The sequence below is a fragment of the Accipiter gentilis genome, chromosome 10 (assembly GCF_929443795.1).
Source record: "Accipiter gentilis chromosome 10, bAccGen1.1, whole genome shotgun sequence".
Lineage (NCBI taxonomy): Eukaryota > Metazoa > Chordata > Aves > Accipitriformes > Accipitridae > Astur > Astur gentilis.
In genome coordinates this window covers 13,070,263-13,094,211 of record NC_064889.1, presented here as the reverse complement: position 1 = coordinate 13,094,211, position 23,949 = coordinate 13,070,263, and the positions used below count along the sequence as shown (strand labels likewise).

The 23,949-nt window shown below is 37.9% G+C and overlaps 1 protein-coding gene across 1 annotated transcript in view; it reads right to left on the bottom strand.

Moving 5' to 3' along the window:
* Positions 1-491: 491 nt before the first annotated feature.
* AP4E1 (adaptor related protein complex 4 subunit epsilon 1) overlaps positions 492-23,949 on the bottom strand; it is a 320,304-nt gene continuing 296,846 nt past the window's right edge. The window contains exon 22 of the transcript XR_007507540.1: positions 492-503. The gene's annotated coding sequence lies outside the window, so the exon portion shown is untranslated. The remainder of the gene's footprint in view (positions 504-23,949) is intronic.

Here is a 23,949-nt window from a genome sequence, read left to right as displayed (position 1 = left end):
AACAGAAACAGCAGTAAGGGAGTACCCATACTCAGCTCAACTCACACAAACACCTCTTAAATAAAAAAAGATCTTAATCTGAGAAAGTTGCAGGTCTTTAAAGAAATTTCACTAAGAAAAAGGTGCAATTCATCAAGTAAATTATTCATTGTAATTTATCAGCAATAACCATTAATAGATGTCTAAAAGCTTGCAAATGGATCAATTTTCAACATACTTTTCAGGCTATTTAGAGTATCATGGCATTTTAACAAAATGTTACAAGGTGACATCTTGGTATGGTATTTAATAATTCATATGGACACATAAACTTCCTTCCTTCTGCCCATCAATGGCAATTACATTTTAAATAATCAGTCTGGCAGTACAGAGTTATGAGTCAAGAATGAAAAGCTAAGTATGCAGAAGCAGTTCCCTGTGTAGTCAGGGGGGACCCTACAAACTTTATATACTCTTTTTTATACTGCCAGCTATGGGAAGACATAATTTACAGGACATTGTATCTTTCAGGCATATACTGAGAAGCAGAAATTAATATGTCATTTTAGAGTTAAACAGTGATCAAAGGCCATAGATATAAAAACGAGACAGCCCTAGAATTTTTACATTCAAACTTCATTTCTAATGTAAATGATATAGAAAAAAAGAGTGGTTGACCACAAACTTCTCCAAAAATAGTTTTTGTGAATAATGAACTTTTTGCCAGGTAATTCCGTTTAGTGCCTTTGATATAGTAAATGCTGCAATAAATGTTTTTATTACAAGTAATTGCAAATAAATTATAGAATACATTCTATGTCCTTCCTTAAGGGGTTTATTCACATAGTCATCCCAGACAAGTGTTGTTCCTACAGAAAAAAAACCCAGACCATAAGCAAGACTGCACTGTGTGACAGGCTTTACTCAATCATACTGTAGTTTCCTAGGAGATCTAGAACTTGTCATCACAGCCACTTGCTATTAAAGCTCAAACACTTTAATGAAGAAAACTGCAGCATTTTCACTGTTTCAGTCTGCATGACATTAAATTTTATGATGGACCCCCCCTAAATGACAAACATTAAATTATGAAACAGTTTATGACGCATATGTGTTCTCTTAACACCCCTCCCCAGTTCCAACTTCTTGTTCCACTGTAGTAAATATCACCAAATGTCTTCAGCTATCTACAAAACCACACTAAAATGTTGGAAAAAATTATAATAGACAATGCTTCCTTTTCAGTCTTTTTCTTCCATTTAAAAAGGTGTCAGGGTACACTTTGATAAAAGGAAAACCCAGTATGCAGAGAGGATAAAACAGATCCCCTTTTCTGGAATGTTCATTATAATGTAACAACTAATAAAGCAGAGGAACATGCTTTAACTAAAAACTGGACGAACAATGAAAATACTTTTATTTTAATTAATGCCATCATGAGGTCTGGAGAACAAAATACTTCATTTAGCCACTTAGGAAGCAGAGAATAGACAAGGTTTGTGGCTTGTTTTCAATATACAACCCAATCAAAAAGCTCAACTATATGGATCCTATGGGGAGGTCAGTCAGCCTCCACATTCATTCATTCTTAGACCTCTCAGTTTAAGTGTCAGTGAATGCCAGGTGATCTGGTCTTCATTAGATGGCTCTACACAAAATGAGGACAAGAAGTATTACTGATCTTAATCCCTATCAGCCCTGCTAAACTCAAGGCTGTGTCTAGGAAGAGAGGCCCATACCCCATTGCCAAATCTTCAATCTGTACTTTTAAAAGGAAGGATTCTACAGTCCTTCTTGTGCTTCCAAATTCTTTGTGCTTACTCAGTCTTTCTTGTTATTCCAAGTCCAGGGAAAGACAGATAAGGTTACACAGAAAAAAAAATAAAAATCAAAACTTTATAACTGGGAATTGGAAACTTGTTGCATTTAGTATCTTTCCCTAAAAGTGTTTCACATATTTAACATTGGTAGAAAAGCACTGTATGTTTTGCACAGCCACACATGGAACAACACATGCCACACCAGCTTGCTGTACTCTTTTGTGTTTATCACAGTAGAAACAAACATGCTAGCTTTCTACAGGCTCAGAGAACACTTTGCAAAGTTAGAGAACAAAACCATTTCCATGAATTTAGAATTATTTTCTTCTTTTCACCAAAAAAAAAAGAGAGGGTGAGAGGAAGGAAAGAAGTATAAGCTATATGTACAAATTTTTTTCCCAGAGATAACTCAATTCAAAAGATATGCATTGCTATATGGATATAAAGATTAAAAAATATCACCATTGTAGATTAAATACTTAATGGCTTATAATATTCATGCCTGTCTTCTAAGGAGAAAATGGAGTTAGGAAAACAATTTATTTATTGCTACAAGAATACTGAACTATTACAGAATCCATACATTCCCTCCTACAGTTCAGCGACTTGCCAGATAATAGGTTAACAAAATGCTCAGTCACTTGCACTGAACTTTATTGTCCGTGTTAAGGTGGTTTCAGCAGAGTGCAGGTCAGCCTACAGAATGCCTAAGGTAAATACATCATTGGATACAACTGGATTTAAAACATAGCACTTGATTCATAAAGGCAAGATCTATTCATGTGTACTAGTACATGTATACATGTATATTTTCATTGCAACTGTATCTAGGAGTGATTTCAAGTGTTCAAAACATTTCAGAAATAATGGACAATATTGCACAGTGTGTTCTAAATGCTTAACAGATATCCAGGACCTCTTTAAAAGAAAATTCCATGCATAATAAGGATTCCATGGCTTCCTGTATATTTGGTGGATTAAATTACCTTTGAAATGTTTCTAATGTAGTTTAGAAAAACTACCTTGCAAAGCATGAAAATGGTAATTCTGAAGCAAAGTCCTATAAACAAACCTAAAATTCATATTAAAAAAATCTTCTGCAATATAAGCTTTTACATTGTCTGAAATAACTGAAAAATATTGGCAGTCATTCAGCTTTTAATGAAAAATAGACAACAGGAAAATTCTATGTTGAAAGAGACTGGGGAAAAGGCAGTTCTTGGTTAAATATCACAAAGTTTCACATCAATTTTGCTGTTTTGCAAACATGAACAATTTTTCTACGAAGCTTGGAAATGTAAGAATCAAGCTGAGTTCTTCCCACATAATAATTTTTACTCAAAAGAACTCTGATAACTAAGTTTCCTCTGCTGGGATTCAAATGGAACTGTGAGAGGCATGTGATAATTTAATTTGTGACACAATGAAGAGTATGAATCAGATCACTATAACTTTTCAAAAACACCTTTGAATGTGAGGTCTTAAACCCATGTTCTTGATTAGGAGTCTCTGATCTAGTGTCTACAGTTATGGAGTTCTTACAAACATTCTGAGGTTGATTTAATGTCTTTGGAGGACATGAATTTGACAACTACAGCTTAGAACTAAAACACCTGTGAAAAATCAACAGGGGAAAAAAGAAGCTCAGTACACCTTATTTCTCACTTCCCTTAGCTGATGCTAGGAAAAAATGAAGTTATTTACATCTTGTTCAATCCACTTCCAATGCAAAGAAACAAAAATGTTATTCTTCTCATTCACTTACACTTGGATTTTTAGTTCATTTACATAAGAAGAGCATGAAGCATTAGCAGAACACAGGTTATACACTTACAGGGGAGTATGTATATATGGTCAGACTTCATTACAAATGTCAAGTGTTCTCATGTCACTGCTTGCTTACTGAAGTACTAAAACAATAATGATAAAGATGAATAGAATAACAATCTTTAAGGAGCAGGTATTAAAAGTAGAAGAATTAAGAAATATACACCTCCAAAAAAAAGACAGTAAAAACCTTCCCTAACAAAATATTGTTGAAGTAAGGCTGAAGTAGTGCCCCTACTGAAGATCCTGTTTTCAATCACTTACACTAGTGAAAAAGCTCTGATCATCTGTGTCATATATCTGCCTTGGCCTGAATTTTCCTGGAAAATCTCAGTCAAAATACTGCAGCCACTCCAAGAAAAAGGCTAGCAGAAATAGCATTATTTTAGAATGTTAAAAGATTCTGAGGACCCTTTCTGTAAGAAATGCCATGCTCTAGAATACTAACTTGCAAATTGGCAGAGATCTTGTGCCTTTTGCACTTTTGATGAAAAGCCACTCAAAAATGTCCAACTTGCAAGCCTTGTGGTTTATGCACAGCCAGTACTTCCTGGACTTCCCAACCTTTCTGTCTGTACTGGACATGCTCCAGGGACCTGAGAAGGTCTTTCTCTGCAATTGCAGCTTTGTGCCAAACCTGAGTCTAACAATCTGAACTAAGGCCAGACATCTTTGCTGCTGTTTCAATACTCTCCTTACTAAGTCCAAGCAATACAGAAGAGGCAGCTCTCAAACTCAAATATAAAGAGAGAGGACCAATCCTTCAGGGGAACAGACTGGCAAGAGGAGCGTGAGGAATGAAAAGGGACTGGATGCCAGGTGCCCACCAAAGGTGCTTTACCACTCCCCCTCCTCAACTGGACAGGGGAGAGGAAATATAACAAAAGGCTCATGGGTCAAGGCAAGGACAGGGAGAGATCACTCAACCGATTACCATCACAGGCAAAACAGACTCGACTCAGGGAAATTTAATTTATTTTTTTGCCAATCAAACCAGAGTAGGGTAATGAGAAATAAAACCAAATCTTAAAACCACCTTCTCCCCAACCCTCCCCTTCTTCCCAGGCTCAACTCCACTCCCCATTTTTTCTACCTCCTCCCCCTCAGTGGCACAGGGGGATGGGGAAATGGGGGTTGCAGTCAGTTCATCACACTTTGTCTCTGCCGCTCTTTTTTCCTCAGGGGGAGGACTCCTCACATTCTTCCCCTGCTCCAGCATGGGATCCCTCCCACAGGAGACAGTCCTCCACAAACTTCTCCAGTGTGGGTCCTTCCCACGGGCTGCAGTTCTTCACAAACTGCTCCAGCATGGGTCCCTTCGATGGCCTGCAGTCCTTCAGGAACAGACTGCTCTAGTGTGGGTCCCCCACAGGGTCAAAAGTCCTGCCAGAAAACCTGCTCCAGCGTGGGCTCCTCTCTCCGCAGGTCCACAGGTCCTGCCAGGAACCTGCTCCAGAGTGGGCTTCCCACGGGGTCACAGCCTCCTTTGGGCATCCACCTGCTCTGGGTGGGATCCTCCACAGGCTGCAGGTGGATATCTGCTCCACCGTGGACTTCCATGGGCTGCAGGGGGACAGCCTGCCTCACCATGGTCTTCACCATGGGCTGCAGGGGAATCTCTACTCCAGCACCTGAAGCACCTTGTCCCCCTCCTTCTTCACTGATCTTAGTGTCTGCAGAGTTGTTTCTCTTACATATTCACTTCTCTCTTTGGTTGAAGTTGCCATTGCATAGTCTTTTTTTCTCCCTTCTTAAATCTGTTATCCCAGAGGCACTACCACCATCACTGATGGGCTTGGCCTTGACCAGAGGTGGGTCCATCTTGGAGCCGACTGGCATTAGCTCTGTAGGATATAGGGGAAGCTTCTAGTAGCTTCTTACAGAAGCCATCCCTGTAACACCCCTGCTGCCAAAACCTAGTCACAAAAACCCAATACATCCTGCAATGTAACATGATTGTATAATGCTAAAGCTTCTATTATAAGAAAGCTTTTTTCTTCCTTTCTCTTATTTCGTATTATATTCATTTTTTATACAATTTTACTACTTTCCTCTGAGGCAAATATTCCAAAACTTCTTTATCTGTCTCTCTGTGAGATTTCCACCTTTGTCTGATATGGCTGCTCTGAGCCCTAGTAAATTCTTCAGTGATACTTCTGGGCTGTGGTGACTGGCACTTAGTTATGAATTGTTTAGCTTCCCCAGGTATGGAAAAGGAAAACAGCTTGGGGAAAAATTTTATTGGAGCACTCTGTTGGAGGATGATTCCCAGAGAAACTATCATTCACTTGGTATTCTACTATCCTTTTTTCTCTTTTGTCATCCTCTGTTAATGTTCTTTAGTATCTGTGGTGAAGTGACCCTCAAAGTGCTAGCTGGAATTTGATATGCTAGTGGTAGCCACTTATAAAAACAACTTTATGGTTGCACTTATAATTTTAAACGAGCAAAAGAATTCCTCACTCTAAGAACATGCTTTTTTCTCCATGTTATATGTATCAAACACAAGACTGGAAAGAAAAAGAATACCAGCCCAGTTACTCATCACACAACTTTCCACAAGGCCCTACTATCTGCCAAAAGTGTTAGTATCACTAGTACAGAGATTAAGCCAAATATTGTTGCTACAGCAGCTGCAGATATTTTCAGGACCAAAATATTGAGTTGTAAGGGATAGAGAAGGTAAGGGTTCAGCAGACCATGCAAGTGTATTAGAGGATGAGAATTTAATTACACCTGCAAAAGGAGGGGTGGGAGAAGGAACATTGTGTTCACAAAAGCTTTAAAGTTCATGACAGGTGCAACAGCAATTATGTTCTAAATATTCTGTGCACATCAAGAAAAATTAGGGACCATTTCCACTTCCAAACATATTACAAATGGTGTCACAATATTATCACGGATTTTCATCGCCACAACTGAAGTTACTGTAGGGACTCCTCCAGTCTCCAGCCTACTACTGGACAATAACAAACCCAAAGCAATCCACTACACTATTTATGCCAAGATGTTTTGTCCTAAGCACTTAGTGAGAGATTTTGCCATTCAGGACACTTTTTGTAAGGATAATTGTTTACATTCTTGTCCTTAATCAAAATTCAGTGAAGAGGGAGAAAAATCAAGTCTCGTTCAGTCCTGATTTATGGACTTGTTCTTTGTCTTGGTCCTCCTGTGAAGAAAAATTATTTTGGAATTTTACATCTCATTGAGAACTCTGAGAAATGAAGCAGTTTCCAGATTGTGGTCTTTAGACCTCACTCCCCACAGCCTCAGGATTCCTCTGGAATCCTAGTACTCACACTCCAATACCCAGAACACCCTGTCTCCACCTGCCCCCCTATTTTCTCAAGATTTCTGAAGCCAACTGCTCCCCAAGATAAAATTTTATTAATAAGTAACAAGGGCTAAGTCCAAAGAATATTTTGTAAAAAGGGAAAACATGCCAATACTCACAAAATTTGCATTTTTATCTTACCTTTGAAGGAAATAGTTATTTTAGTATTTTCTGAAGTCTTTACTTTTACTTTTTCTGACATCACAAATTTTTGAACTGTTTTTTGTTTGTTTGTTTTTAATAAAAAGAGGATATTCAACTACAAAAAAATAAGCTTTCAATAAAAAGTTTTCCTTCCATGGGTGTACAAGAAGCCACCTCAGCTCAAAGGCACTTCCAGGAACACACCAAATTAACCTTTCTGGTTTTTTCTTTTATAGTTCACCATCCATTTAGCAGTAAATCTATTTAACCCAAATACTATGTCTGACCTGCTTTGGGAGAGCAAATGCAACTGATTCTGCAGAGCCATTCGATACAGAGAAGTTCTTTTCAAAACACTAAAGCATTTCCATTCTATTTTTACAATTCCTTAAGCATCATAGCAGATATGGGTATAACAGTGTGTCATAAGTAGTTAACCACCTTTCTCAATTTTTATTCTTTTTATACATTGGTTACAACTGAAACAACTCCCACACCACTAGTATCTGACCCATTTAAGCCAAACCCCACCATCCCAGGTATGTAATATCAAAGCACTCTGATAAGAAATAGACATTAAAAGTAATGAGGAGTGTAGCATGTAGCCTGAATATCTATATAAATCCCCAGAGATTTTGTTCAACATTGAACAAAAACTCCAGTACAAAATTAGCCACAGAACCGTCATCTCCTGATTCCAGGCCTTGATAATCACAACACAAGCATCCTTCTAAGTCCAAAAATGTCTCACATGTCAAATGTTCACAAGTTAATCAATGGGATTTCCTTAAGGATTATTAGAATAAAAGGTTCCAGTGAGGAAATGTTCTTTGAACTATAAAAAAATTAGCACAAAGCTTGCTTTAATATTTTTCCCTCCATCCATTGCTTCTGGCACTCATCAGAAGAGCTCTGACATCTGCTTTTCAATTTTCAGATTTAAATTTTCAGATTTCAATATTGCCTTTGATAGGTGTTATGCTTTATATACATCTGGCTTATTTCTGAGCCTTATTCTTCTAAAAGTCACCGCTCAGCTGGATATAGTTTTCACTGTCAATGGCCTGAACAAGATGATCACTTAATGTGAAAGGACCCATGAAGCAGTATAAGAGAATGATATGTCACAGTGTCAAATTTTGCAAGACTGTTCTGTATTACTTAAGTTCATGTGACTGAATCACAGTCTGGCAAACTTAATTTTGGAACTCAGTACTAAGTTTTAGAAGACAGTTCTTAATTGAAAAGTTCATTTCTAATGAAAGTGTGAGGTGGTGAAAGGTTGGACTAGCAGACTAGATCATTTGAGTCTTTATTAATAACATGAGTTCATTTTAATTCAGTGAAGCACATAATTGGCATCAAGCTTTTCAAGATCAGCACTCTCTTCTGTGACTGGAATCTGTAATGTTTTAAGACTTTTTTAATGTTATGGTAGATGTTTTTATTATTTGCATTTTTAAATTAGGTTACTGTTAGATAGTTCAGACTAATTATAAGCTTGTTGATTTTACTGAGCCAAATGATATCCACTGCCTAGTGACAAATCTTTATAAGTCTAAACCTGAATTCCTTGTAATTACTCTGCAGTCATCTAGTACTATGGTATAGAGATGAACAGGTCCCCCTGAGATTACTCCACCTTGAATAACCAGAAGAGGGCAATGGGGTCAATTACTGTTTCAGTTTACCCCACAGCTGCTGCATGTAAATCAGTTTACCGGAAGCTCAGGAAGTGCTTTAATAACATTTATTTCAATGCCTTTATCTCTGCAATTTCAGGCATTCTTGATGTAGGAAAGTGAAATTCAGAAGTAAAAATACACTGAACACAACCGAAATGGTCTTAGCCATTTAGAACAGAAATTCACTACTCTGCAAGTACAGGAACTTTCTAATGTTTGCCATACTACTATCATCTATTTTACTGGGGTACTTGTCTACAGAAGAGATATGCTTAAAAAACCTGTGCAATACAGATCACCCAGTCACAGGTACCATTCCATTGGATATGAGATTTTAATCAATAAGGTCCTGAGTACTTTGGCGCTCTTAATGTTAGCAATGCCAGGATTTTCTGAATAACTGAAGGCTTATGCAAATCCATAGTCTAATTTTTAGTTCAACTTTTCAAAAGAACCTGTGATTTAAAAGTCTAAATTATATTTCAGTAGTCATTTAGGCACTGATAAACTTTGCCCCAAAACAATTGGCAATTAATAGTCTTCAGCTAAGTGATTACCAATTAAATTCTTATTTGTTATTTTACTTTACATAAGCTGGTTATTTTAGTTACTACAAATTGGGAATTTGCAGGTCTAAATTTTTTGAAAGAAATGAGGCTTAGTACACAGGTGAAGATAGAAGCAATCTCAAACCACCAGTGGGTATGTTGAAATTACCATAATGCATCTCTGCACAGGTTTATAGCCCTCATTACCTGAATCTTATGCTTTAAACAGAAGTAACATATTGGAACAGGCTAACTAAAAATGCTCTAAGGTCTTTTTAGGAAGTTTTCAGAGGCATAAATGAGAAATAGCTACCCATCTAGCAATGGAAAACCATGACCTTTAAATTTTCAGAAAGCCTCAACTTGCTATGGTTGAGCAATAGGGTGAGATTTTTCTCATTTTATTAGGTTGATAAAGCTGGTGAAGGTGGCAAGAAGAGACAGATAGGGTATGGTTGATGCAAGCAATAACTTCTGGCTTTCAGTTGTGCCAGGACTGAACACTAATCCTCATGGCTCTACAGCATTTTCTTGGCTCCAAATACAATGCAGTCCTCAAACATAGCAACAGAATCTAAACCCTACAGAGCTTGTGAAGTCATAAGGTCTCTAAAACCTAGATTCTCCTTTCTGGAGCAGCATCTTACCAGAGCAGGAGCTTAGCTGGATCCCTTCCCATACACATTCTCTGAAACTGAGTGTGAAAAAGTGTCAAACAGCAGACCTGACAGAACTTTCTTGAGATGAACACTCAGACCAAATTATTTTCATTGTGTAAGTAGTTATGTATTTTTAAAATATTCATAAATACATGATATCTTAGATTCAGCAGATGTCCTTCAAGACCCTAAAGAGAGAAGACAGAAAGAGGCACCAAAAGGTCAGACAATACCTTAGCACAAAACGTGAGCAGTATTTTAGCCAGTCTCTCAGGTCCTCAGGGTTTGAAGTCATAACCAATCACGTTAGTTTTACTTTAGCATGCTTTCTCATCCATTCAAAGCACCACATGAGAAATTGATTGCAAAATTTAAACCCCATATTTTTACAATATTTAGACAATGAAGATACATTTCTTTTGCACATCTGTACAAATAAGTACATGTCCTTGGTTCAGCTGGGATAGAGTTCATTTTCACAGGAACCTGGGAGGGGCACAGCCGGGACAGCTGACTTGAACTAGCCAAGGAGCTATTCCATACCATGCTCAGTATATAAATGGGGAGCAGGGTGGAGGGGAGGCCCCCTAGGCTTTCAGTGGGGGAAGTGGCAGAGCGTCAGGTTCCGGGTGGTGAGCAGTTGCACTGTGCATCACTCATTTTGTATATTCTTTTATTAGTACTGTTGTTGTTGTTGTTGTAACTTCTCTTTTTGTGTTGTCCCTGTAAATTGTCCTTATCTCAACCCTCGAAGTTCCAGGTTTTTTTCTTTTCTCCTTTCTGATTCTCCTCCCCATCCCACCGGAGGGGGGCAGGAGGAGTGAACAATCAGCTGCGTGGTCCTTGGTTACCAGCTGGGCTGAAACCTCGACAGTCCACAACTTAGTCTGAAAGAACCTGCAGAAATAATACTAGACCGTTTCCTGCTATCCTTTCAAAAATACAATTTAAAAGTGCTGACACGGTGTTTTCCTTCTAATGAATTAAAAAGCACCATTAAAGATTTTCTACTAAATTGTTTTCTTTTACTTGATGACTTCAATCTGAACTCCCTCTTCTCTTGCTGTGCCAGCAGCTATCATACTGCATGTCACCTCTTTAGAGAACACGTCTGCAGACCAGAACTCTGTAAAAAAGAACAAATGCAACTTTGCAGACTGCATGTTCTACTTAAGAAGCAAATGAATGTCTGCTCAGTGCAACACTTTCCACTGTGATAGTCAAAGCTCTGAAGCTTGCTCCAACTTGTGGTACCCAGCAATCTGCTTCATTTAAAGGGCAGCATGCAGCTGCACTCTGGCAGAAGTAGATGAGGGACAGGATGGAGTGTCACCAATTACCTCAAGTGCTTTGACTGCTAGAGATCGAGCTTTGCATTGTTGTACAAGAATCTCAGCCCCACTAGCACAGTGCCTGACTTATTCATCACTTTTGTAACAGCTTCTAGAACAGCTTCCCTTCAATCTTTCATTTCAAAACCTTCCAGAATCTCAGCAGACCCTGGGTGGCTGTTAAACACAAAGTACAATTTATGAAGCAATGTCAGCTGTGTGCCAGCTCCAAGAGCATACAATGGCAAATGGACCAATTCTGGCTGTCCACCAGCTCTTAAGCAGCAAAGTGAAAAATACTGTTATCAGCATCGCAAGCAGAAAAAGACACACAGCTATGAAGCCAGTCAGTCTTCATGGGATGAGAAGCTTTGTTTGAAGGCAGCTAAGGAATGACACAAACACTACATATGCAATAATTTCTTAATATGTTCTCTCTCATCTGCCCATGTCCACACATAAGAAGAGCAACGCATAGAATCAAGTCATTGCAGTGCACTACAATTAAATTCAGTTCAAACTAAGCCCCTCTGTCACTCCAAGCTCAAACATACATGTGAAGTGAGTACCTAGTCAGAAGAATACACTAAGGTCAGACAGATTAGCATCCTTAAACACCATGCAAAAATAACCTTTATTATGTTTTTCCTTCATAAAAATGAGTTAAATTATGTCAAATAAGAGACAGAGCAATACACATCTAGAAATGTAATGGCAACTGGAAACAAAGCTAATAATGGTTTCAAAGTGGAAGGAAGGGTTTGGGAGGTGTGGTGAGGAAATTTGTTCTCATTTTAACTGCTACACCAAGATAAGGGGACTACCCTTAGTGAGTTATCAGGTCTATTTACCATTACTAGCTTCATTATTATTCTTTTTCTTGCATTTATGTAATTTTAAACACTGAAATACATAATCAAGGTTATACTTAAATACTAAATAAGCAATTGGCAGTCAGGCACTAATATTAAGCTGACATTTCATAGGGATTTTAAGATCCTCTGGACCCAAAGTTCAGCTGGTACATCCATTAAATGTGTGCACTATTTTTTAAGTAGCACAATCTTTTCCAGCTAGTTTGGTGATGTAATACCACAATTTTAAAAGACTAAATATATCATTTGCAGAGGACTGTCCCCATCTCATCACAGGGTACAGGAACTCCACATCTCCGATTTACTATAACTTTGTTGCTTGGATAGAGATCCGAGTTCATTAACTTCAAAAAAGCTACAGTTTTTTCCTGTAAAGGAAACAGCAGCCCCAAATTTAAGTATTATCTCTTCCAGCTTTCTGATCTTTGTACAACAGTGCTACCTAGGTCTGTAACTTAACTCTAGAGACTATACAGATGGGAGTTCTGCTTGTAAAAGCATGGCCGGTTGTTGGCAAGAGGACTTCCCCTTTACTCATACTCTGGTATAGCCTGTGATACTAAAGTTGGATGATATGTTCAGATAAAACAGTCATTATTCTCATGAATATTCAACTTTTACTAACTCTAATATGTGCATACTAAAGAAGATTAAAACATAGTCTCTTTTCGTAAGTGACACTCCTATTTAAATCTTTGTTGCATGAGAGATCTCCACCAGACAATATAAAGTTTCTAGGCTGTTCTAGACCTGCACCTCTGCTCTAATCTGTTTTGCTTTAGTCACTTCTGAAACATATTCATATCACGTTGAAGCTCAGCAGAGTGCTTACCAACAGTGTTCAGCTTAACCACTCAAAGTCCTTACAAAAAGCACAGGTTTTTCAAATGATCCTTCCTAATAAAACCAGATTAGGCACTGTCTTGATGGTGCTAGCCAAGCATGTATTCATATCGGGAAAAACATCTGCATGAATGGTAGCAAGTTGCAATTACTCCTCCTCCATGTTAACGCAAACAACAAAGTAAAATATCCAAAGACATTTTTGTGAGAACAAGTCATCAGCTTTAGGTTTTCTGTCTGGAGACACTACCATCTTCCTCATGAGTACATGGGGATAGTGCAACTCCAGCAACAGGAAGGAACAGGTTTATCTTTTGCTAATAGAATAAGACATTAAGACAAACAAAAGCAGCATTATATTATTCTACTACAGTAGTTGTACAGATGACAGCCAGTAACATGTCAGGAACATTACTTACAGATACTTTAATTGCAATATTAAATCACATTTTTGTCTTAGAATGTAAAAACTAAAACAACCACTTTAAAAGGAAAAATTCCAGTTCGTAATAGCAAAGTCCCCACTTTCATGTTACAGAATTGTAGGCATTTCTGAGGTTACATGACATCAGTCTTTCAGGTAGTCACATGATGAAACAATCATTCTTAATGTGATTACCCTATAATTAAGGGTCTACTCAAGCAAAGGTCCATCATATCTTTACTAGTGTACTTTCCTTTTCCTGTGTTATCAAATGCTACTCGGTAAACAGAAAGTATGAACCACATTGTGCAGTAGCCAAAACCTGAGAGTAATGCAAGGACACAAAAATGACAACAATATCTCATAGCAGTTGACAGCCATTAGATCACTACTATTTTCCCAGAGGGACTGGCTACAATATTTCTGCCATGCCACTGAGTTTTTTGATGGAGATATTATCATCTACATTTTCAACATTGCATGGGATTTAGCCACAGGAGTTATGCAGCTAAATCTTGTTCATGCAATGCCTGGAAGATTTAAATGGAAATGATTAATTATTACCTTTTAGCACTATCTTCTGCATAAAGAATTTAGAGTTCAGGAGTAGACCTTCAGGAAATTACCCCTTAACACTTTTCCCTCAGTGCTTTAAAATAAAAAGTTCATTGCAATGATTTTTCATAGATGAAAGTTTTGGCATTTTTTTCTTTTATTCTCCTTATGTGAACATTCTTTGTCTAATCCTTTTGATTATTTTTTTTTCTCCTCATGGGTTGAAGAGATCATCATTTCCACCAAATTCTTTAGTACTGATTGTAATTAACAATCACAGCCTGAGCTACATTATTTACTTGCTGGGCATCTGTCACTTTTCCTGGAATCAATGACTGAAGGTGACACTGACGCACAGGAAAAAAAATTTAGAAAAATCAGAGGTCTCATTGTTCAATTTTTTTTTATTTTATGGATATTGAGAAATTACATTATTAATTTGGGAGACACCAGGCTGTTCTTGGTAAACTAATAAAAACACTCATTTTCCTTTTTCATGCCCCCTTCCCCTCAACAAGGTCATAAAGCAATTCCATATTATATCTAAGACTCTTCCTCTGCCTGTAGCTACTACTAGGATTCTGGTGAAATTTAAATAAGCTAACATTCTTCCTTTTTATATGTTGACTCAGCTTTTTGCAGGGCATTACCAAACCCTGATTACATACTTATAGAATTATGTAGGAAATCCACTCACATGGCCAGAGAACTATGCTCCAAAATATACACCAAGCATTACAAAAGCTTGCTCTAAGTTGTGTTTATAAAAATAACATCTAGTTTGTGAAATAAAGATAAATTAAAAGAATGGTCTCTGCGGAACAGCTCTGAGCTGACTTCACACTATGAAGTATTGCATAGAAGATGTCTTACTACCAGAAAAGCCTAAGGTTAATGCCTACCAGTAAGACTACCACTGTGTAATACAGTTCATGATGCAGGTCATCCAACCTCCAAACAGCTGAGGGAAGAAACAAGAATGTGGAATGCAGGAACTAGCTTCATAAATTGGATGACTGTCTAGATACATAGAGCTTCTAACTTTTTTATCCTTAGCCATATGTTGGAATATTTCTGAATATTGTACCCACTCCAGCAGGAGTGGATAAAAGGGATGGGAAGAAGAAAGGGTATGAGCATAAATAGTTGCTCCCTCTTTAACATTCTGGCTTGTAACAGAGGCGCAAGGGGAATGCTAACAGCACACGCTATCTGGCTTAAAAGCAGAGAGAACTTAGGTTACAAAGGCAATGGATGACTTAGCTCAGGAAGCCAAACGGACAAAACAGACTAAATGCAGAAATGAAGAGAGGATTTCTGCTCAGCTACACCCATGTACTGCACTCTCTTTTCTGCAGGAAAGGAGAGCATTGTAAAACATTCCATTCAGCCACATCTCCAGCTGATGTTGATCACCCAGTCCACTGACTTCAGTGACCCTTCAGGCTTGACCAAGCAATTCCATCATGAGACAGTTAGCTGGAGGCATAATGCTCTGGATGTTCAAAAATTCTGTCACCTCTTGGAATACCACTCACCCCTAATTCTTCTTTTAAAAGGAGCCTTCTTCTACATAATGTGCTTAAGAGCTGAAAGTGGACAAAACTTCAGATGTGAACCACGTGACATGGGCAGGCATGTTAACAGGCTGTGTAGCTGTAGTAAGGGAAACTGCCACTATGACTAATGACCTCAGCAGAATTTAGGCCTCTGCTGAAAAAAGTAGTGCAAGTGACATTTATCTATATGTACAATATTACTGCTTGATTCAGAGTTCCTAAATGAGCTATTATTTCAGTATCCTGAAACAAAGTGTTACCTGGACACTTCAGTTTCGGGATTCAGAGCCTAGAATAATTCTATTCAGATAAGTAAGCAATACTGGAAGTCATCCAAGAATTGGTGGCAAATGGCAATCTCATTTGTGATGCTGCAGGATGTTCCTTTGCCACAGAGAGCGAGCACCCTTAGGATATGCCAAGTACAAAGGAATTCAAATAAAACCAGTAACCTTCTAGAAAACTGCACAGCCAGATCCCAAGGGCAACCACAGAAACTGAGAGCACCAAAATGATATAAACAAAAAACATTTTAAATCAGACCAATTATTTTTAAATTTAAAGAAAACAACAACAAATCCACAAAACCTCAGCTCAAAAGGAGATGTGACAGTACTCCGGAACTGTAACTTTTAATTTGCAAAATAGATTTTTACTTGTGGGCTCCAAGCTGCCCTGTAACAGTAACAGAGTGAATCTAACAGTAATATCAGACTAGTCAGGGAAAAGCACATCACTGAAAATTAAAAAAAAAATAAAAAAATGAAGGCTGCTGTAAGGCTTATTTGCTGACCAATTCACTTAAAGCCTGGGAAAGTACAGGGATATGAAGGCAAAAATGCCATTATGAAGATACCTTGTAAATAATGCTGACAGAGTGAAATGAATATGCATTTCAGTGGGTATTGTTAAAATAATATAGTACAGCTGTGCACATTGCAAATCCAAGAATTCCACTTCTGGTGGAGCATGGATAATGAGAAAACCTGAAAAAAAATCTAAAAATGGGAGAAGTCTGAGATGAACTTTCTTGGTAGAAAAGAGTTAACATCTGCTGCTGGTTTTGGATATTCTTAATTGGCAAGTTGTGCATTACATTTGAAAAAAGATGTAATTGTTTAATAAATGTTGTGTTTCACTGCAAATTGCATTGCTGCAGTAGCTTCGAAACCAAATCACAGAACATGGTCAGAGGATAGGCAAAAGTGATAAACTATATTGCAGCAACAGCAGGGAGAGCTGGCTGATTAGTTATAGCTACAATGCTGATTGCAGCTGTGATGTTTTGTTGCTCTCAGACAAAAAAAAATGGCCAAATTAAGACATTCCACTGACTTCAACAGGAATTCATTCAGCCCAGAAAATCTTTAGTGAAATACACAGTGTTTGGTGATACTTGACAGTCTTGCAGATTATTTCTACGTAACATAACCAGGATCTATTTTTCCTGCTCATCTTCTCAGTCAAATTCTTTTTCCAGGCTCTCTTTTTCCAGCATCTCATATACTGCAATGGCACCTTTCCCTACCAAAAAAAAGAGTGCATGGAAAACACTGCTGCATTCTCAACCAGTCACACTATGTAATTGTACTTCTGCCTTCATCATCTCGCACTGTGTCTTGGGAGGTCTCCTCCACCTTCAGTGAGGAAAGCTATCTTCCTGTATTTGCTCATCAAATTTGAAATGAAGCACCTTTGGGCTTTGATCTTCTCTGATGGAAGGGACTCCTCATGAACACCACAGAAACCAAGCAATATCATTGTTTTCCTCCCAATCCCTTCCTAAACACCTCACTTGCTCAGAGGGCTGCAGAATGATGCATTATGATTAGGCTAAGGGTGAACTATGACAACTGGCCTAGCAGACTGACTGTTATTGTCTCTTTGCAGGCATCTAATCTGCTGGCTGGAATGGAATGGAATATTTCAGTTGGAAGGGACCTACAATGATAATCTAGTCCTACTGCCTGACCAATTCAGGTCTGACCAAGTTAAAGCAAGTTATTAAGGTCATTGTCCAAATGCCTCTTAAACACTGACAGGTTTCGGGCATCAACCGTCTTGCTAGGAAGCCTGTTCCAGTGTTTGACAGCCCTCTTGGTAAAGAAATGCTTCCTAATGTCCAGTATAAACCTTCCCTGACACAGCTTTGAACCATTCCAATGTGTCCTATCACTGGATACCAGGAAGAAGAGCTCAGCACCTCCCTCTCCACTTCCCTCCTCAGGAAGCTGTAGAGAGGAATGATGTCACCCCTCAGTCTCCTTTTCTCCAAACTAGATAAGCCCAAAGTCCTTAGCTGCTCCTCACAGGACATTCCTTCCAGCCCTTTCGTATTTTACTGCAATGGTAAGCTCTTCCAACAGAAAAAAATGGGGGGCGTGGGGCTGGTGTTTAAGTGACTACTGTACTGATTTCCTAATTCAGGCCTCTTAATAATACAAAAGATTAATGATAAACAACAAAGCTGGAAACCTGAAGGGATTACACAAAAAACAGTAACATTCACAGCCTCTTTATGTGGTAAACTGCTGATCAGGAAAATTTCAGATACTGCCTCTCATGCAGTGGGGTGCATTTTCACTATACATATGATTCTTAGACAAGATCATTCAATGAAACTGTGTCCTCAGTTCTAGGCACCCTCACATTCTGTTTTCTGCCTTTTCCTCTGAATTGCCTTTTCTCCTTCAGCACTGATTGAATGACTGATTAATTGTAATAATTTTCACATTGCCTTTGCTGCTTACATTAGAGATGCCATTCATTTGTGTGAGAAAGCAGTGACAAGCAGTGCTTAGTTTGTCTTTCTGTCCTTGTATAGGGCCTAAAAAGGAGAAAGCTCTAAAGTGTCTTCAGGGGAGTTAGGCTGGTATTTGTTACTGTGAACTCTGAGTGCCTTGAGGCAGAAGAATCTTGTTACCACAGCATGTTTCACAGGATTTTGTGACCACTGACAAAAATGTCCAAAACGCATGTCTTGCAGATAAAAACAAGCAGAGAATTTCCAGGAGGAACAACTTGGCAATTTTATGATAACTGGGAAATTGAACATGTCTATGCTTCACTGACAAAATATCTTTCTACCTGCCTAAAAACAATACAAGGCCCAGCCTTGTAGTCTCACTGTGCAAAGACGAAGGGGAAAAAAAAGGCTTTTGCAATGTCTTTGTTAACATCCCATCTTTCTGTATCCTGATCCTTATCCCTGGCTCTGCTACAGTTAGCCTGTGGTCATGAATGAACGATTTTAAAAAAAGCAAATGTTTACATCAGCAGCTTTTCTTTTGCACTTGTATGACTTCAGTGAGGGCAGATTTGTTTTAATTACATCTTGCATTTTAGTAGCACACATGTTCTCATCAGACACATTTGTCATCCATGATCAGTCTACGTTCCACATGAGTACGTCTTCTATGTACTCAGACTGAATAAGGATGAGTGCAATATAAAACCTTACACAGAGCAGGACGATCAAAGATTATTTAATCCTACCATGGCTCAACCACAGAGAAGCTGGCTGGTTTTATTCTCCTGCACCCCCCAGTTCTGTCCAGATTCAGGACCAAAGGCTAAAACAATCAGGTTTGCATTCTTGTCAGCTAACACTGTGAAGTACTGACAGAGGCCCCTGAAGACTCAATGTCACGGCCCTCAAAACTTCTTTACCCTCTGCATTATCGCTCTTCTTGCCAGCCAGGAATTCAGAAATTATGCTTTACTTCCTTTGCATCTAATTTACATCTCAGACAGGGCTGTCATTCTAACGCAAAAATGAACAACCAAGGAAGAAAGGATGGCTGCAGGAACACCACCAATAAACTATATACTATTATTTAGATAGCTGTTTTTAAAATACAGATGAATTCTTCTAAGACTAGGATGAATCCCCTCACAAACTACCACCTCAAAAAACAACCTTACGACCCCATGCTGATTGTGGGAAGGATGATAGAAACCATCAAAAAACAACTTTGCAATGTGAAATTCAGTGTGTAATGAGGGATGCAGTTTCTTTCACTCTGTGCATGCTTTGGTCAAGCTTATCACATAGCCGTGCTATGTCTAAAGTACCACTGTCATTTTGGCAGTAATGAACGCTTCTGTGCACAAAAGCAACATGAAAGGGAAGAATGCGTTTATAACATAGAATTCTGAATCATGCTGCCATTTAATGATTTTTACATCTTAGGAGGATGGGGTAGAAATCTCTTACATACTTTTCCATTTGCTACTTTTTGGTACCTTAAAAGACCTATGCAGCTGCAGTTTTCCCTCTCTTTTTGTTCTATGTCAAACTTTCCCCTGAAGCACACTGTAGCAGCACGCCAGACCAGTGAATCCCATTCTTTCTATTTAACTTCCCCAGTGTTGTTTAAGACCAGAACAAGTACTGGTTTTGGCAATTGCCAGAGGAGGATTCCACAATGTCTTTAGACCAAATGAGATGATTTGGGCCTGCCTATAAATATTTGAAGACCAGAATTATATCAGGAAAAGATACAGAGGTAGATCCTATCATCAGGAGGGCAAGACACTCATTTTTTTATGCTGCATATGAGATGTTAGGTCACAAACCATGTTAAGGGAGTCAAATTCTCATCTGGTGAGAATGGACTTCTAAGGCTGAACAAATTTATGTCAGTCAGGGATTATGTTTGTTTCCAATTACTCTAGCTTTGTAAAATTCAGGGCTTGATTCATTAATATTCAAGGCACTTCGCAAAGGCCATCTTTTCTGTGAGCATTTGTGGCAGAGATAGATTGATACATCCCAGTGGGTTTGTGATTCAGGGTTGTAAGGTGGATGTGTTTTGATATTAGCATAGTCAGTGATTAAATGAATTGCATTTATTATAGAAATTCTCTATCAAGTGTTACACTGTAAATAATGTGAGGTGACTAGAAGCTGCATAAGTGTCAGAAAACAATCAAATCTATGTCAAATATTAAGAAAACTACATGGAATGCACATTCCTTCTTTCTCTGACATTGGTCATTCTATTCTTTTTCTATCCCTTAACACTTTTCTCCTTCATTTGGGTTCTAACTTATTTCATAATGGTACAGATGTTTAAAGTCATACAATATACAATATATCCACTTTTATACTCACTTGTTCACAAGATATAATCTAGTGAACAAGAATTTTCTTTCACTAGAATGCCCTTAAAGTCAGATTGTGCCATGCATTCATGGGTTCAGGAAAGCATTTGAAAGAGTTTGTAATTTTAGAGTAAGGTTAGTAGGCAGCAAAGTCTATTAATAGTGTTAATGAATTCCCATCTCAGCAAGAAAGGAACTAACTACTCTTTCATTTCAGATTATGATTAGCTTGGGCTTCAGGCAACCACTTTGGTCATGGAAACAAATACCTATTTGCAAAAGCATTTAGAATTTAAAATAAGATTGCATTTAACTGTGTATCTTTGTGGTTCTTGATCAGTTTAACTTTAGGAAAGAAAAAAACAGGGGTAGATTCTGTTGACTTAAATTAGTTTTATCATGCAATTTGAATAAAATAAAAAAAATAAAAACTATTGTCCATAATGACAGATGAAAAAGAGGGCAAACAATTGCAATATCATGAATACATATCTACTAAAGGACAGTTTCACACTGATTCAGCAACCTCCATCCTCCAGTCTCTTCCAAAATCAAAATAATGTCTACCATTTCCCAATCAGGCCTAGTCACAGTGTCTCCTATAAACTGTCCTGAATAAAGCGAACGTACCACATCAATTGACCATGCTATTATGTGACAAAATGTGGTAGCTCACATTATCAGAATATGAGCAAGCACTGTGTCACTCCATAGCTGAAGGTACGCAGGCTTTCCAGTTATATTACCAACATATAGGTGTGTCCATTACATGAAGACCTAGATTGTGGTTACCTTATGGAAGAGGATTGCAGGACTAGAGGATACTGGGAAGCAGGTCATGGGATGGATGAAACAGTAAGGTTTGATTCAGCCAATATGTCATCAGATGGCCACTCCTAAATTAAAAACGTTTCAATACATACAATACATCCCTAGATACTTATGTGGTTGTCTACCTGAAGGAAATGGGAAATTTATATTATTTAAAACACATCATGTTCCCTACACAATAAAACTCAGAGTTTGTGACTTACAGGTCATACATTAAAGCTATGTAGGAATATCTTTAATATTCTGTTACAGGCTACAGACTTATTCATCCCAGGCTCCCTTCACAATCAATAGAAATCTACTTAAAAGTCAATGAAGTCTAGTAATTCATTTCATCCTGAAGTAAATATTTTGAGTAGATCAGATGTATCTTTCCTTCAGTGCACCTATAAACACAGAAACTGACCTCATAGCCCCAGAGTTTTAAGATTTACCTGGAATGTGGAGACCTGGGTTAAAGATTTTTAAACAAGGTAGAAATAATATGGTTTGATCCCAGAGCCTGTATATTAGTATCCTAACTAGAAAGCTACTGGCTAATCTGCCCTGTGGTCTAACATTTCCCTCTGCTTTTCACCGGAAGTTGCACTGTGGATTTAAGAAACCCTTCTAAAAAAATACTTACATTCTTACTAAGAACCTTAGTTTCAAGTAAACAGCATTTCCTAATGGGATTTTTGAAACATAAAAATTTAATCATCTAAAGATCAGGGTAGAGATCTGTTGTTACAGGATATTTCTTGAGCCAGGAAGGGAAGTCCAATTTTAGCAGTCCCAGTGTTCTTATCAGTTGAAAATAACAGATATGTAAAGTTCAAGTATATTCTCACAGCATTCATTTCACTGAACAAAAGCTGGCTTTAAAAAAAAAGAAAACTGTATTTACTGAAATACAAATCAACATCGTATGCACTTGCTTCCACTTTTCTAGTCCTTTGCTCAAAATAAATAATAGCACACACACAAAGGAAAAATTTGTCAGCTTTTAAACTTCTTTTTGTTTTGAACAGAAAGGAATATCAATACATTCACTCTGAAATTTTTGCACAAAGTGGTAGGATTTAGAAGTATTGGATATAATACCATTTGAACCCACTTTTCATCAAAATACATAGCAATTTTTTAAGGCACTTCTAGCTTCAAATACAAAAATGACTGCTCTTCTTTCATATGCCCCCCACAATGTATGCTGTAAAGATGGCAGTTAAGTATTATATCAGGTAAAATGTCAGAAGAGATAAAATAAGAAGTAGAAAAAGAGAGTGATGAAGCAGAAATCCAAAAGTAAATTAATAGACTTCTATCATGTTGTTTAGGGGGAAAAAAAATAATACATTTTTCCTACATTTTGCAACAGTCTTCGGTCATCAAAATCCTGGACTTTCAGGTGATATACTGCCATTTATCACTGTGAGATTTTATCCCATCTAAACATGTAAGCTTTTCTTGGTAAATATCAGTTTTATTTTATGAGTTGCCTAGCACATGCATGGATACATCATAAATAAATAACATTCTTATTAATAAATTATTATGTCAATAAATAAGTAATGTTTCAAATGACCCACTAGCAAAGCATAGATACTGAGTGGTTAACTTATTTTAAATCCTCTCGAATGGAATAAGAATCCTCAGAGGTCCTCTCTCTGAAAAGAACAGAAGCAGGCATTCATGCTAAAGCCAGCAACGAGCCTGTAAAAACCAATCTACACTTCTGTTTCAATGGATAAACTGCCTCTTGCTAAATACTGAGGTAGGAACTCCTCTTAATATCAGTATTCTTGGCACACATTGAGCACTTTCACTTATAAAATAGCATTTTCCTGGAATCAGCTTGACTGTCTGGAGGCAGAAACTCTGGGCCAAACAATGCATCGTGGAATAGGTGGAGATTAGACTAAGGAAGAGCAAAGATGACTTTAAATGTCATCTAAATCACTCTGTAGAAGAATTTGAGTCAAACTCAAAGTCGTTTGAGTTAAGATTTTATGCGGCTGCTTAAATCTGTATGGTGGCCCAGAACTGCTGAACTAGAATCAGACACATTATCCTCTCTCTCTTTCATCCTCAGCTTCACACAAAGCTGCTATTGAGAAATACTGACTCATCTCCTAGTCTTCCTGGCACAGAGAGAAAGGTAGGGAGCTTTGGAGCAATGAACAATTTATCCTGAAATGTTTTGTGGATAAAAAAGAAAAGCATCATATAAAAGCAGAATATACAATTAACACTCATCAAAACCATTGTAACCATAAATAAGTTTCTCTGTGAGGGAAAGCAACCTCAAGGGAAATAATGCCTCAGGAGGCAAAACTTGCATATCTGCAAGAAAAAGAATACTTAAGGGGAATGCCTGTTCAGTCAAAATGATCTGATAGGCTGGGGGGATAAGTGACCCGGGGGACAATCATCACAGAATGTTTATTGTG